This window comes from Nicotiana sylvestris, chromosome 5 (genome assembly GCF_000393655.2).
Source record: "Nicotiana sylvestris chromosome 5, ASM39365v2, whole genome shotgun sequence".
NCBI lineage: Eukaryota > Viridiplantae > Streptophyta > Magnoliopsida > Solanales > Solanaceae > Nicotiana > Nicotiana sylvestris.
In genome coordinates, this window is record NC_091061.1 from 68,769,471 (window position 1) to 68,783,801 (window position 14,331).

Sequence of the window (14,331 nt, forward strand, 5' to 3'; positions counted from 1 at the left end):
GATGATATCCGGGAAACTAAAATAAGCATCCACATTGCACCAAATATCAGGGAAGAACTAATCAAAGCACTTATTTCAAAGATGTTTTTGCATGGTCGTATGATGACATGTCGGGGTTAAGCACGGATTTAGTGGTTCACAAATTGCCCACTAACCCGGCGTTCCCTCCCATCAAGCAGAAATTGAGGAAGTTCAAGACAAATATGAGTGTGAAGATTAAAGAAGAAGTAACCAAGCAGCTGCAAGCAAAGGTTATTCGGGTCACTCGATATCCTGATTGGTTGGCTAATGTGGTTTCAGTGCCGAAGAAAGATGGGAAGATCAGAGTGTGTGTCGATTATCGCAATTTGAACAGAGCAAGCCCCAAGGACAACTTTCCATTACCCAACATCCATATCTTGATCGATAATTGTGTCGGACGTGAGATCGGGTCTTTTATAGATTGCTATGTTGGGTATCATCAGATTCTGATGGATGAAGAAGACGCGGAAATGACGGCTTTCATTACGCCGTGGGGGACTTACTGCTACTGGGTAATGCCATTTGGTTTGAAGAATGCTGGGCAACATACATGAGAGCAATGACTACTGTGTTTCATGATCTGATACACAAAGAGATTGAGGTGTACGTGGACGATGTGATCATAAAATCCAAGCATCAGGAAGACCACGTAGCAGACCTGAGGAAGTTTTTCCAAAGACTTCGAAGGTATGATATTAAGCTCAATCCGTCCAAATGTGCATTTGGTGTTCCATCTGGAAAGCTGTTGGGATTCATCGTCAGTCGGCGAGGTATTGAGTTGGACCCGTCAAAGATCAAATCCACCCAAGATTTTCCACCGCCGAAGAAAAAGACAGAAGTAATGAGTCTGTTGGGAAGGTTGAATTATATCAGCAGGTTTATTGCTCAACTCACAGCAACTTGTGAACCCATTTTTCGGCTACTGAAGAAAGATGCTGCGGTAGAATGGACGGCAGAATGTCAGGAAGCATTTGACCAAATCAAAGGATATTTATCAAATCCACCTGTGTTGGTTCCACCTAAGCCGGGAAGACCGTTAATTCTTTATCTAACAGTCCTGGAGAATTCGTTTGGCTGCGTACTGGGGAAACACGACATTACAGGAAGGAAGGAGCAAGCCATCTATTATCTCAGCAAGAAGTTTACAGGCTACGAGGTTAAGTACACTCAACTCGAGAAGACATGTTGCGCCCTAACTTGGGTGGCCCAGAAATTGAAGCATTATCTGCCATCGTATACTACTTATCTCATTTCACGCTTGGATCCACTGAAGTATATTTTCCAGAAGCCTATGCCTATAGGGAGATTGGCGAAATGGCAGATATTACTCACAGAATTTGACATCATCTATGTGACGAGGATGGCCATGAAGGCCCAAGCATTAGCGGATCACTTGGCTGAGAATCCTGTTGATGAAGAGTACGAGCCATTGAGGACGTATTTTCCTGATGAATAAGTGATGCATATAGATGAGTTGAAATTATCTGAGGAACCAAGTTGGAAGCTCTTCTTTGATGGAGCCGCAAATGCGAAAGGAGTTGGAATAGGAGCGGTACTTATTTCTGAAACAGGACATCATTATCCTGTTACGGCTCAGCTACGTTTCTATTGTACCAACAACATGGCTGAGTATGAGGCATGCATTCTGGGCTTACGGTTAGCTGCAGGCATGGATGTCCAGGACGTCTTGGTCTTGGGAGACTCGAACCTCCTGGTGCATCAGATTCAGTGTGAATGGGAAACAAGGGATTTGAAGCTCATACCATATCAACAATGTTTGCACGATTTGAGCAAGCGATTTCAATTAGTGGAGTTCAGACACATCCCAAGAGTTCATAATGAGGTTGCCGATGCTTTGGCCATTTTAGCATCGATGTTGCATCACCCAGACAAAATTCATGTTGACCCATTGCATATTCAGGTTCGTGATCAGCATGCTTATTGCAACATGATAGAGGAAGAAATGGATGGCGAACCATGGTTTTATGATGTCAAGGAATATCTCAGGATGGGGATATACCCGGAACAAGCCTCCGGAGATCAAAAGAGAGTCATTCGGCCATTGGCAAATGTATTATTCCTCAGTGGAGGAGTGTTGTACAAAAGAACCCCAGATTTGGGATTACTGAGATGTATAGATGCTAGTCAAGCCACGACAGTTATGACAGAGGTACATGCTAGAGTTTGTGGGCCACATATGAGCGGATATGTGTTGGCGAAGAAGATTCTTCGAGCAGGGTACTATTGGCTCACTATGGAGTGTGATTGTATCAATTGCGTACGAAAATGCCATCAGTGTCAGATACACAGAGATTTGATTCATTCTCCACCGACAGAATTGCATACAATGTCAGCACCATGGCCATTTGTTGCTTGGGGCATGGATGTCATTGGACCTATTGAGCCGGCAGCTACCAACGGTCATAGGTTCATTCTGGTGACCATCGATTATTTCACTAAGTGGGTTGAAGCTAAAACTTTCAAGTCGGTAACCAAGAAGGCAGTGGTAGATTTTGTTCATTCCCATATCATTTGTAGATTTGGGATCCTAAAAGTGATCATCACGGACAATGGTGCTAATCTTAACAGCGGTTTGATGAAAGAAGTATGTCAGCAGTTCAAGATTACACACCGCAATTCCACCCCATATCGTCCCAAGGCGAATGGAGCAGTTGAAGCAGCCAACAAAAACATAAAGAAGGTACTTCAAAAAATGGTAGAAGGTTCGAGGCAATGGCATGAAAAATTACCATTTGCGTTGTTGGGTTATTGCACTACTGTTCGTACTTCCGTAGGTGCAACTCCTTATTTGTTGGTATACGTAACTGAAGTAGTAATACCGGCAGAAGTTGAAATTCTATCCCTTCGGATTGTCGCTGAGGCTCAGATTGATGACGATGAATAGGTCAAAGCCCGATTGGAGCAGTTGAACTTGATTGATGAAAAGAGATTGGCAGTTGTGTGTCATGGCCAGTTATATCAAAAGAGAATGGCAAGAGCCTACAACAAGAAGGTGCGCCCCAGAAAATTTGAAGTGGGGCAGCAGGTGTTGAAACGAGTCCTGCCACATCAGGCCGAAGCAAAGGCAAGTTCGCCCCGAACTGGCAAGGTCCACTCATTGTAACCAGAGTGTTTTCCAATGGCGTTTTATGTTTAACAGATATCGAAGGGAGATGCGTCGACATGGATATCAATTCTGACGCAGTTAAGAGATATTATGTATGATTTCTTTTAATTGTAATTGTTGTTTGTTTGTACTTGGCATTTATCGGAGAATGAAATGATGGAGGCAATTCTTTCTTCTATCCAAACACTTTAACCTCTGCTTCCCCTTTTGAGCCTTATTTATTCTTTCATACCCCTCTTTTGGAATCAGTAATGAAAATGAAAGAAAAAGAGAAGAGGAAAATAATGATAAAAAAACAAAAAAAACAAAGGAATTGGGAACTACGTTTGACCTGATTCCTCAAGAAGGATACGTAGGCGCCTCACGGCTCGGTCATAGTGTAACAAAAAATAAAAATCCCCAAGCAAGAAAAACTGGGGCAGAAGTTTGTGTTTGTAATTTTGGAAAGAAAGTTTGATTCCAAGAGTTGTATTGTTTTACCCATCAAAATTATTTTGAACTCTTGATACCCCTTTTCTTTAGCCATACACGAAAACCCATATTGATGTCCAAAAAAGACCTCCCGATCGGTATCCGAGAAGTGCCAAGTCATGCAAACGGAAGTCGGGGATAACACCCCGATCCCCAGCAGAGGAGAGGATCATGAACTAGAAATGAATTGATAGCCAAAAAGAATCCCTAGCAGAGAGAGTCATATCGGCAGCACTCCAATCCCCAGCTGAAAAATAAAATAAAATGAGAGAGTTTTATCGGTGAAAACCTTCACAGACACCATAAGGCGACGGAAGATGAGAGAAATAAAACGAGAGGGTCTTATCGGTGAAAACCTTCACAGGTACCATAAGACGATGGGAGTTGAGAGAAACGAGAGAGTCTTATTAGTGAAAACTCCTCGAAGTGCACTATGAGGCGACAAGACAAGATTGGCGGAAAGGATCCGCATTTGGCAAAGAGTTGAGTGCTCGTTTATCCACAGCAAGATGAGGCCGTCCAAAAGATTAATTGATACAAATAGACTGGGTTGATTAATCCGGAATGCACGACATGATCGTTGGGATCGGTTATATCATTCAGATAAGTTCTTTTCTTTCCTTTTCCCCAGCATTTGTTCAGAAAGATTTCTTCTTTTTCTATCTTTTGAAATCATCACTTTTTAATTTCATGGTTTAAATACTTTACCTCCCCAGCAGTTTGTTTTTGAAAAGGATTTTCAGAGTTTACTACTAGTTGCCAAAACGGTGCAAAGCAAAATGCGAATAGGACAGGCCAAAGATAAGGCGACACATCAAAAAGAAGTTTGTCGCAAGTCCAAATGATAAATGGGTATAGATTCCAAGAGGACCAAATTTCCAGGGGAATTGGAGAAAAACAGAAAAACAACTGTTGAGAAGTTATGGATCAAATTCCAAGAGGATCCCCAGCAGATTTGCGAGATGCAAGAACAACTCCGACAGGTTATCTGCCAAGTTCCGCAATGGTCAAACAACACAGAGCGGGGAAGGAAGAGAAAAGAAAACCATCCCCGGCAAATAATATCATCCCTAGCAAGTTTTGTAATAAAATGCAAAGCAGGGAAAGGAAAAAGGGAAAAACCATCCCCAGCAGGAGTGGCACGACCACTCACCACATTTTAAACTAACAAATTTTTCTTTGATTTGAAGCAGGGAAAGGAAATGCTATTGACAGCGGGAAGACATGGCCGCAAAGTAGATTATCCAACTGGGGCACAAAATTTTCTCTCATTACGAAATTTTCTTGAAATCAGATACCCACTTGGGAAAGATGGAAGATAACACAAGTTTTGAAGGAAGTGGAATCCCCAGCAGTTTACGGGAGAAGGCAATACAAGTTTTAAAGAAAGCAATCTTGGAAGAAGCAAGATAACCCGAGTTTTAAGGGTAGTGGTCCGTGAATCAGTGTCATCCCCACCATTGTTAAAGGGAGGAAAGTAACTAGTCTTAAAGAAGGAAAATAATTCCCCAACAGTGTTATTCCCGGTAGGTTTCAGAGAAGTGAAAACACCAGTCGGAGGGAATAATTCCAGTGGAAGGAAAGCGCCAGCTTTAAAGAAAGTAGTCTTTGAAGTAGGAAAATGACATATTTTTGAATAAAACACTGGTGTTATCCCCAGCAGTTTTCGGAGGAATAAGACGCCAGTTTTGAGGGAAGTAGTTGAAAGAAGATGATTCAAGCTAGAAGGAAAATGGTTCGGGAGGCAAGAAGGAGCAACATCAATAAAATGTATTTTTTAAGAAGTAGTTGAAGTCAGGAGCCCGCCTAGAGAATGGAGGTGTTATATTTTTAAGAAGTAGTTGAAGTCAGGAGCCCGCCTGGAGAATGGAGGTGTTATAGTTTAAGAAGTAGTTAAAGTCAGGAGCCCGCCTGGAAAATGGAGGCATTATCTTTTAAATTATAGTTGAAGTCAGGAGCCCGCCTGGAGAATGGAGGTGTTGTATTTTTAAGAAGTTGTTGAAGTCAGGAGCCCGCCTGGATAATGGAGGTGTTATAGTTTAAGAAGTAGTTGAAGTCAGGAGCCCGCCTGGAGAATGGAGGTGCTATAGTTTAAGAAGTAGTTGAAGTCAGGAGCCCGCCTGGAGAATAGAGGTGTTACAATTTAAGAAGTTGTTGAAGTCAGGAGCCCGCCTGGAGAATGGAGGTGTTGTATTTTTAAGAAGTTGTCGAAGTTAGGAGCCCGCCTGGAGAATGGAGGTGTTATATGTTTAAGAATGTTGTTGAAATCAGCAGCCCGCCTGGAGAATGGAGGTGTTACATTTTAAGAAGTTGTTGAAGTCAGGAGCCCGCCTGGAGAATGGAGGTGTTGTATTTTTAAGAAGTTGTCGAAGTCAGGAGCCCTCCTGGAGAATGGAGGTGTTACATTTTAAGAAGTTGTCGAGGTCAGGAGCCCGCCTGGAGAATAGAGGCTGAATTATTTTAAGTTGTTGTTGGAGTCAGGAGCCTGCCTGTAGAATGGAGGTTGTTAAATTTTAAGTTGAAGGAGTCAGGAGCCCTCCTGGAGAATGGAGGCTGAATTATTTTCAAAGTTGTTGATGAAGTCAGGAGCCCGCCTGGAGAATGGAGGTTGTTATATTTTCAAGTTGTAGTCGAAGTCAGGAGCCCGCCTGGAGAATGGAGTCGTAGTAGAAGTCAGGAGCCCGCCCGGAGAGCGAAGGGTTACAACAAAGATCCCCAGCATAAATTAAAGTTCAGAAGTCGGAAGGAAGGCAACACTAGTCAGAAGAAGGCGGTTCAAGCTTCAAAGGAAAAATAATTCGAAGCTCACAAGAAGGAAATAAGCAGTTAAAATTCGGAAATCAAGAGAAGACTACGAGTCAAGACAGAAAGAAAGAAAACGTCATAGGAAACACCAATCACCAAGACGTCAAAGCAACAAGAGACGCAAGAGCATGGCTGAAGATTTAGATAAGATTTTGTAATTCATAGACTATAGTTTAGTCTAGCTTCTTGTTTCCTTTTAGCATGGTGTAATAAGGAGATCGAAAAGCAGTAGCAACAGCATGCAGCAGCAGTAACAACAAAAATGCAATCCCATGGTAGTCCCGGCTACCAAAACTTCCCGAACTACATTAACCTGATTCCCTTCTAGCCAGGGATATGTAGGAAACCTTTGAAGCAAAGGTTCGGTTAAATCTTTTCAAAAATGCTTCACACGGAGTATCCCAACGGGCAAAAATCACTCGTATCCGCTCACTTTATCTTTGCACGAAAACCTTTTGTGTTTTTGGACAAAGAGGGGCAACTGTGAGCACGTGATTTTTGCCCTATGAGAACTACTCCCAAAAATTCAAAACAAAATGGTTTTGTGTTGTTTGCGATTTATTTGTATTTTTGTCTGCGCATGTTTGTTTCTACTTTAAATGAGAAAAGTACAAAATATGGGTTGCATGTGCATTTAGGATTTAATTTTGCAAATTAGGATTTAATTTTACAATTTAGGATTTAATTAAGCAAGTTTGTTTTACAAAAATAGAAAAATCACCAAAAAAAATATGTACTTTGCATTTAATGTCCGAATTGTGTGATTTTACCTTTAACTTCGTGTGATAGCTATTATTAAGAGTTAATGTTTTAGGTAATTGTCAACTTTATAATTAGGAGTTTTAGTTGTTGATTAGGAATTGAAAAGAAAATAGAAGAAAAGGAAGAAATAAAGAGAAGCCGGACTGGGCCAGTTTTGAATTAGTTAGACCAGGCCCAAACCAAAACAACCCCTTACAGCCCAGTCCGAATACCCTTTTTACCCGGTCCAATTAGGCTGGCAATACGACCGTCCAAACGACGTCGTTTTTGTCACTCTCAATCTGGGTCGTTGATCTCACTTGATCAACGGTCCAGATCACTCCACCCTCACCCGTAACCCCATACCCGACTCGCTACCCGGATCGACCCCGACCCCAACACTAAACCAAACGACACCGTATTGGATTAGTTCCTTGATCCTAGCCGTTGATCTTAATTGATCTAACGACCGGGATTAAATCCCCCATACCGTATATATTCCTAAAATCCTACCCAGCCCCCCCCCCCCAAAGCCATGCCCCTTCACCTCTTCGTCTCTGAGTTTCAGAGACCAAACATACCCCCGCCTCTTGCCATCGTGCACTACCCACGGGAAATCTCCTCACGGAGGTTCCGATAGTCCAAACGACCCCAACTTTACACCACTGATTCCCCTCGACCTCCCCACTTTAGATTCATAACCCTTATCCTTCGAATCATCCTACAACCTCTCGAATATTCGATCGAAGATCCCCGTCCCTAACCCTTGTTCATCTGAACGACCCCAGCTTTACACCACAGCTCCGCTATGACCTCTTCTCTCCAAATCCACCCTCCCCTTCCTTCGAATCTAGCCCCAGTCACTCAAACGTTGATTTTGAGCCAGGAACCCTAGCGCCGCCACAAGATCCCCTGGTTGCGGCGCCACCTCCAAACCATCCTTAACCCAACACCCAGTAGCTTCCTTGACTCCCTCACCACAAATCCCATGCCAGTTTCCCTCGAATCCCTTCGAAACTGGTTGACTCTCAAATCAGAAGTGAAGCTTGCATTTGATGGACCCTAAAAGAACCAGGTTAAGGGAGCGATACAAAGTAGAAAACTGAGGTCGTAATCGACCTTGTCATGTGTTCTCAGTCGAGAACACTCGATTAAGGTCCTTTTCGGCTTCAGAATCAAGTTAAAACTTCAAACGAGTGAGAGATAGGTCTAAGTTCGGAGGTATTTCTTCTGTTTCTTTGTTTATTTTTCATGTTTTGTTATTTATTTCTGTTCTTTGTTGTGTATAATTATAGGTTGTGTAATCGGTTCAAATAAGTTTTGTCGATTAGTTAAGTTTTATTACAAATCCCTGTTCTTGTCAATGCTGCTTGAATTGCCTGATTATCTATATCGGATTGATTGATGTCAATTGTTGTAGGCAATCGGTTAATTAGTTTTCGTTGATTAATTGGTTCTTGTTTGTAAACCAATAAGTTCGTCAAATGGTTGTTGTGTATGCTTGATCTGTGGACACTTAGCTTCAGGGCATTGTCAATAGGCTGACAATGAACCTGCATTCATGTTACCTGCATTCATGTTTATTTTGATTCAATTTTCAGTTTCAGTTATAATGATTCTGTTGAGTTCTGTGTTGTGATTTAAATTCAGTCCATGGTTTTTAATGGGAACTCAACCTTAGTCATTCAGTTGTTAGGAAAATTGGTTATAGTTGTTAGTCAGATTTAGTTTTAAATCATTGTTAGTTTGAACAGATTTTAGAGTTAAAAGGTTTTAATACGGATGAATAGATTGTATTAGGGGCAGTAATATAAAGGGGTTTTAGGGGTAATTTGGAAATTGAAAACAAAAAGAAATGGGTAGTTTGAGTGTTTTGTCCACTAAGTATTAAAATACCATTAAACTAATACAATTGTTTAGTGCTAATGGGGAACAAGACATAATGGTGGGGGAAAGGTTTAAAGAAAATGGATTAAGAAATAGGTGCCCATACTTATTTGAATTTAAATAAAGAAAAGACAAGTGTAGTGGGGAACAAAACACTTGATAATGGGCTGTAAGGGAAGATGATGGGCAGAAAATCTGATAAGGTAGGGGGGCAGGGTCAGTGTTTGGATATAAATAGAATCATTTATAGATAGAAGAGGGGGCTAAGTTTTGGGAGAGGATAAGAGGATTTTCTGAAAATCTGGAGGGAAATCTGAAGAGAGGAAAAAGTAATCTGAGAGGAACATTTTGAGTTTTGAATTAGTTCTAAGAGAGAGTTTAAGAGAAAAGATACTGTTCCATTGAGTTCTAGGCAGAATATAGATTCCAAGCACTGGTTCTTGCCCTTTTGATTGTTGAATCTATTTGGCAGTCCATTGATTCTGCTTCTGACCTTATCTGAGCTCAGTTTGTTCAATTACTGGGTGTTTGTGTTACTGTTGGTATTGCTGGGAATTTTTTTTTTTTCAACTGGCTTTCCTGAGTTGATACTAGATATTGGTTACTGGTGTCGTTCTGCTGTATTGTCTTGCTACTACTACTGCTGATCCTTTTCTTCTTCTTGTATTCCAATACTAGGTACACAACTGTAACTCTGGCATTTGTAAGCTAAAAACATGGAGTTTGAATAGACGTGAAGAGTTGAAATTTTGTTTTGGTTTCTATATGATTGATGTATTTAAATTATTTAGTCACTGATGTAGTATATAGATCCCTGTAGTTAAGAACGAGCTTAATGGACTGTTAAAACCAATTGGAAGCTATAGTTGTTAGATTAGGTTCTATTAGTTCTGAGTATTTAGCTTGCACACCATTTGATAATTCAGATATCACTGCAGCAATTGAAAAGAAGAGAAGATTGTAAATGTGACTAGCATTGTTAGATAGCACCAGTCGTAGGCGTCAATTATGATTTTAGCATTTCTGATTGTGTTGTTCTACTATTAAGTAATCACAGATTTCTCAAAACAATTGGTAATGGCTCACTAGTTTTGAAGCAGGAACATGTAATTTAGATTAAGGGTACTAGTTGCCCGGATTGGTGTTAATAAAGGTATTGTTAAACCCAATTGGACTTGATGCATGATATAAGCCACTTCCTATATGTAAATAACGAACAGTAGAATGAGTAGGAGTAATATTCACGTTTTATTCATGCAACTGATGTTTTGACTTGGGGCCTTGCCCTCAGCCGTTGTTTAATTGGGCTCACATTTGGGCCCAAGCTGGCATTTGTACTGATTCCTTACACGGACTGTAGAAAGGCCCAAATCCGTTAAATGATTTGAACTCATGCGCCCATGAACCCTAGTTATAACAAATCTTACTGTACCGGACTTTGCGAATTAAGTTGATTGAGTAGGATTTCAAATTCCTTAAAAGATAAATAAGAGAAAATAAATGTAGTCACTTTAGGATTGTTCTTTCAAATAAACGAGATGAGCCTCGCCTAGTAAAACTCAACGATTGCGGGGCCCTCACGATTGCATATATATTAATTACTTAGAACTCGGGATCGGCCGCTTAGCGAATTTCATGGCCTTTTTCCCAAAAGTAATAACGCGTTAGTCACTGTTAGGCGCGTACTTTTAATAATTTACTTTCTTAAACTCGGGTGCACATTTATGTGACCCAAATTCAAATCTCAACGAAATCAAAATGTGTCGTTAATCACGGGTACATTGATTGTGACGTGGTTCGAGATGCATTTTCATGACATTGCAAATTCCTTTTAAAAAAACCATGAATGAGACGAGCCTCGACAAATAGGAATGCACAAACTGTGGGGCCCTCAACGGACAGTTATTTCAAATGCTTAGATTTCGAGACAGGCCGCATAGCGAACTTTACGACTTTTCTCAAAATAACAACGCGTTAGTATCTTTAGGCGCGAATTTAATAATGTTATCTTCCTAAACTCGGGTACACATTTATGTGACCCAAATCCAAATCTCAACAAAGTTGGAACGTAGTGAAAATTGCGGGTACATTTATGTGGCGCAATTCGAGATGCATTCTCACGACGTTGCAATTCTTTCAATAAATAATAACAAAAGCGGTAAACAGTTAAAATTTGCACATAGGTTCATAATTGTATAAAATCAGATAATTAAGCCGAATATGATAGTAAAGCGACCGTGCTAGAACCACGAAACTCGGGAATGCCTAACACCTTCTCCCGGGTTAACAAAATTCCTTATCCGGATTTCTGGCGCGCAGACTGTTAAACAGAGTCATTCTTTTCCTCGATTTGGGATTCAACTGGTGACTTGGGACACCACAAATCTCCCAAGTGACGACTCTTAATCTTTAAATAAAATCCCGTTTCGATTGTCCTTTAATTGGAAAAACTCCCTTTTACGCCCCCCTGCGGGGTGTAGGTAAAAAAGGAGGTGTGACAAGTACTTCTTCATCAAAATCAAACACTTGGTATCGGACCCTACTGGGTTTCCCGAGCAGTGGAACCATAATCGTAGGTGTTATTGGCATACGGTTATTGTCTTCTTTTCGTTCTTTTGTTTTTCATTCATTTGTGGTTTCTTTGTTTTTTTAGCTGAGAGGCGTGTACCCTCTCTAGTCAGCATTAAAGACTGGGTGGCTCGCGTGTTACCTCACATAGTGGGTATTCCAGATTGGGCAGTTTTCTACAAATGTTTTGGACCGAAGGTCCTATCTAGTAAGTGTTACTTTTATTCGGTCTTCTATTGTTTGCCATCATTTGTTTATACGACCTCCTTATGGTGACCGGTCGACGGGCTTCCAAAAAGAAAGCTCCAGTGCCGGCTTTTTGCCAGGCTATTGCATCGGCAGGGATACAATTTACTTTGGTTGAGTCCGTCAACGGAGGTCGTACTTAAACTTTGTCAACTGGGGACTCCCATCCTTGGAGTGTGTTGTTGCACGGGATGAGATCTCTTCTGGCCTATCTACCACCTTGTAGATGAGTCGTCTAACGGAGAGGAGTCGCCATCGAGAAAGAGGAGGAGAATGGAACTTGGGAAGACCGTCGCTACTAGTGTTGAAACGAGGAAGGTCACTGCCTCGAGAGCGGCATCCTCACTTGTTCCGGAGGCAAGGGCCATTTTTATGGTGGATGCCATTATGGCAGGGAGGTCCCCTAGCACCAAGGGGGAACATCAAGGCGGGGAGCCTATACGTGCCTCTGAAGGTGGTGCATCATCAGCGGCCGGAGGAGAGGGAGTGGTGCTCGCAGAGGATGATGGTTCAGGATCGGACATCGATCCAGAAGAGGTGTGGGCCTTTTTGGAGAGAAACACCCACATGGAAGTAAAGACAGAGGGTCCTAACTAGCACATAATCATTCATGTGGGTTACGACCTTTTGGCTAACTCTGAACAGGCGGTATCGTCCTTCTCCCCCTTGTGCGCTTCTTCTGAGAACGCGGCGCTTCAGACGATGAGTGATGCAAAACTATCGCTGAGTATTTCTGGCATGGCTTTGCGAGTAAGTTTTTTTACTGTTAGGATTTGTTTCGCATGCGTAATTTGCTTATACTGACTTTCTTTACTTTGCATGTCAGACTCTTATCATGGGGATCGAGCGCGACCGGTGGGATGAGCAGAGGATGACCATTTTTAAGAAGGTGACCTCTAAGTACAAGAGTACCATGCCAAGCATCAAACGCTAGCCGACATCTTTAACCAAGATAACGAGCTTCAGCTATTTCATGACGGGCTCAAACAGAATGAGGAGGAGTTGGCGAGGAAAGTTGAGGAGCTGAAGGAGCAGTATAATGAGCTGATAAAGGCCATAGGTTGATGCAACGAGCTTGAGGTGGCTCTTAAGGCCAAGTAGGATGAGCTCGAGGTGAGCAAGGGGGTGATGGCCGAAAATGCTGACCTCCAAGCGCGGCTGGCTTCCTTAACTGCTGAGCTTGGGCAGAGGGAAATAGAGGCTACCGATTTGAGGGGCGAGTTAAGCGTTAAGGTCGAGGAATTGACTCGAGCCAAAAAAGACAGGGTGGATGCCATATCCGAAGTAGCGACCTTAGATGACGCCATCCATGTTTGTAGGTCTGAGCGGGATAATGAGGTAGAGACGTTGGTGCTCAAGGTGGCGAGGGTAGAGGAGCGGATCCAGGATCTAGAGGTGGAGTTATCCAGATTAAATGAACAGGTTGTTGCTATGAAGGCTGAGGAAGTGCAACGGCAGTCGCAGCTGTTTACGTCTCATACTTCGGTCAATCCCCTCGTGCCGCAGGAGTTGTATGAGATGTGGGTTCATACCGAGGCTCAGCTTGATGTGTATAAGTCCCTGAAGGCCGATAGGAAGGTTTTCGAGGTAGAACTTGAGGGTGTCTGTGTTAAAGCACGTGCGGCCCGTGAAGCCTGTGGTTATGACCCCGGTACACCTGGTGGGGACGATGTTGATGATGATGCGGACAGGCTCTCCTTCGATTCTTTGTATAATGAAGAGTACGCCGAAAGGGATGACGCGGCGTAGGATCGTTGTACTTATTTTTGTTTTGCCCTGCTATTTTTGTGAGGGCATCTTTGGGCCCTTTGTAAAAAGTTTTGTAATATAGCAGTCGTAATGGAATTATTACCTTTTTTCCTGTGTATTTCCGGATTATCATTTTTTGTTTGTTATGCAGTGAAGTCCCTGGATTTTCGGCCACTTGTGTGTAGTGTTCTGTCGTGGTCGATCATAGATCTTAAAGTAACTCGAGCAAGGTCGAGTGTAAAGTAACTCGAGCAAGGTCGAGTGTAACGTAACTCGAGCAAGGTCGAGTATAATGTAATTCGAGCGAGGTCGAGTGTAAAGTAATTCGAGCAATGTTAAATGTAAAGTAATTCAAGCGAGGTCGAATGTTAAGTAATTCGAACGAGGTCGAATGTTAAGTAATTCTAACGAGGTCGAATGTAAAGTAATTTGATAGAGGTCGAATGTTAAGAATTCGAGCGAGGTTGAATGTTAAGTAATCCGAACAAGGTCAAATGTTAAGTAATTCAAATGAGGTCGAATGTAAAGTAATTCGAGAGAGGGCGAATGTTAAGTGATTCGAGCGAGGTCGAGTGTAAAGTAATTCGAGCGATGTCGAATGTAAAGTAATTCGAGTGAGGTCAAATGTTAAGTGATTCAAGCGAGTTTGAATGTTAAGTAATTTGAATGAGGTCGAATGTTAGGCAATTCGAACGAGATTGAATGTAAAGTGATTC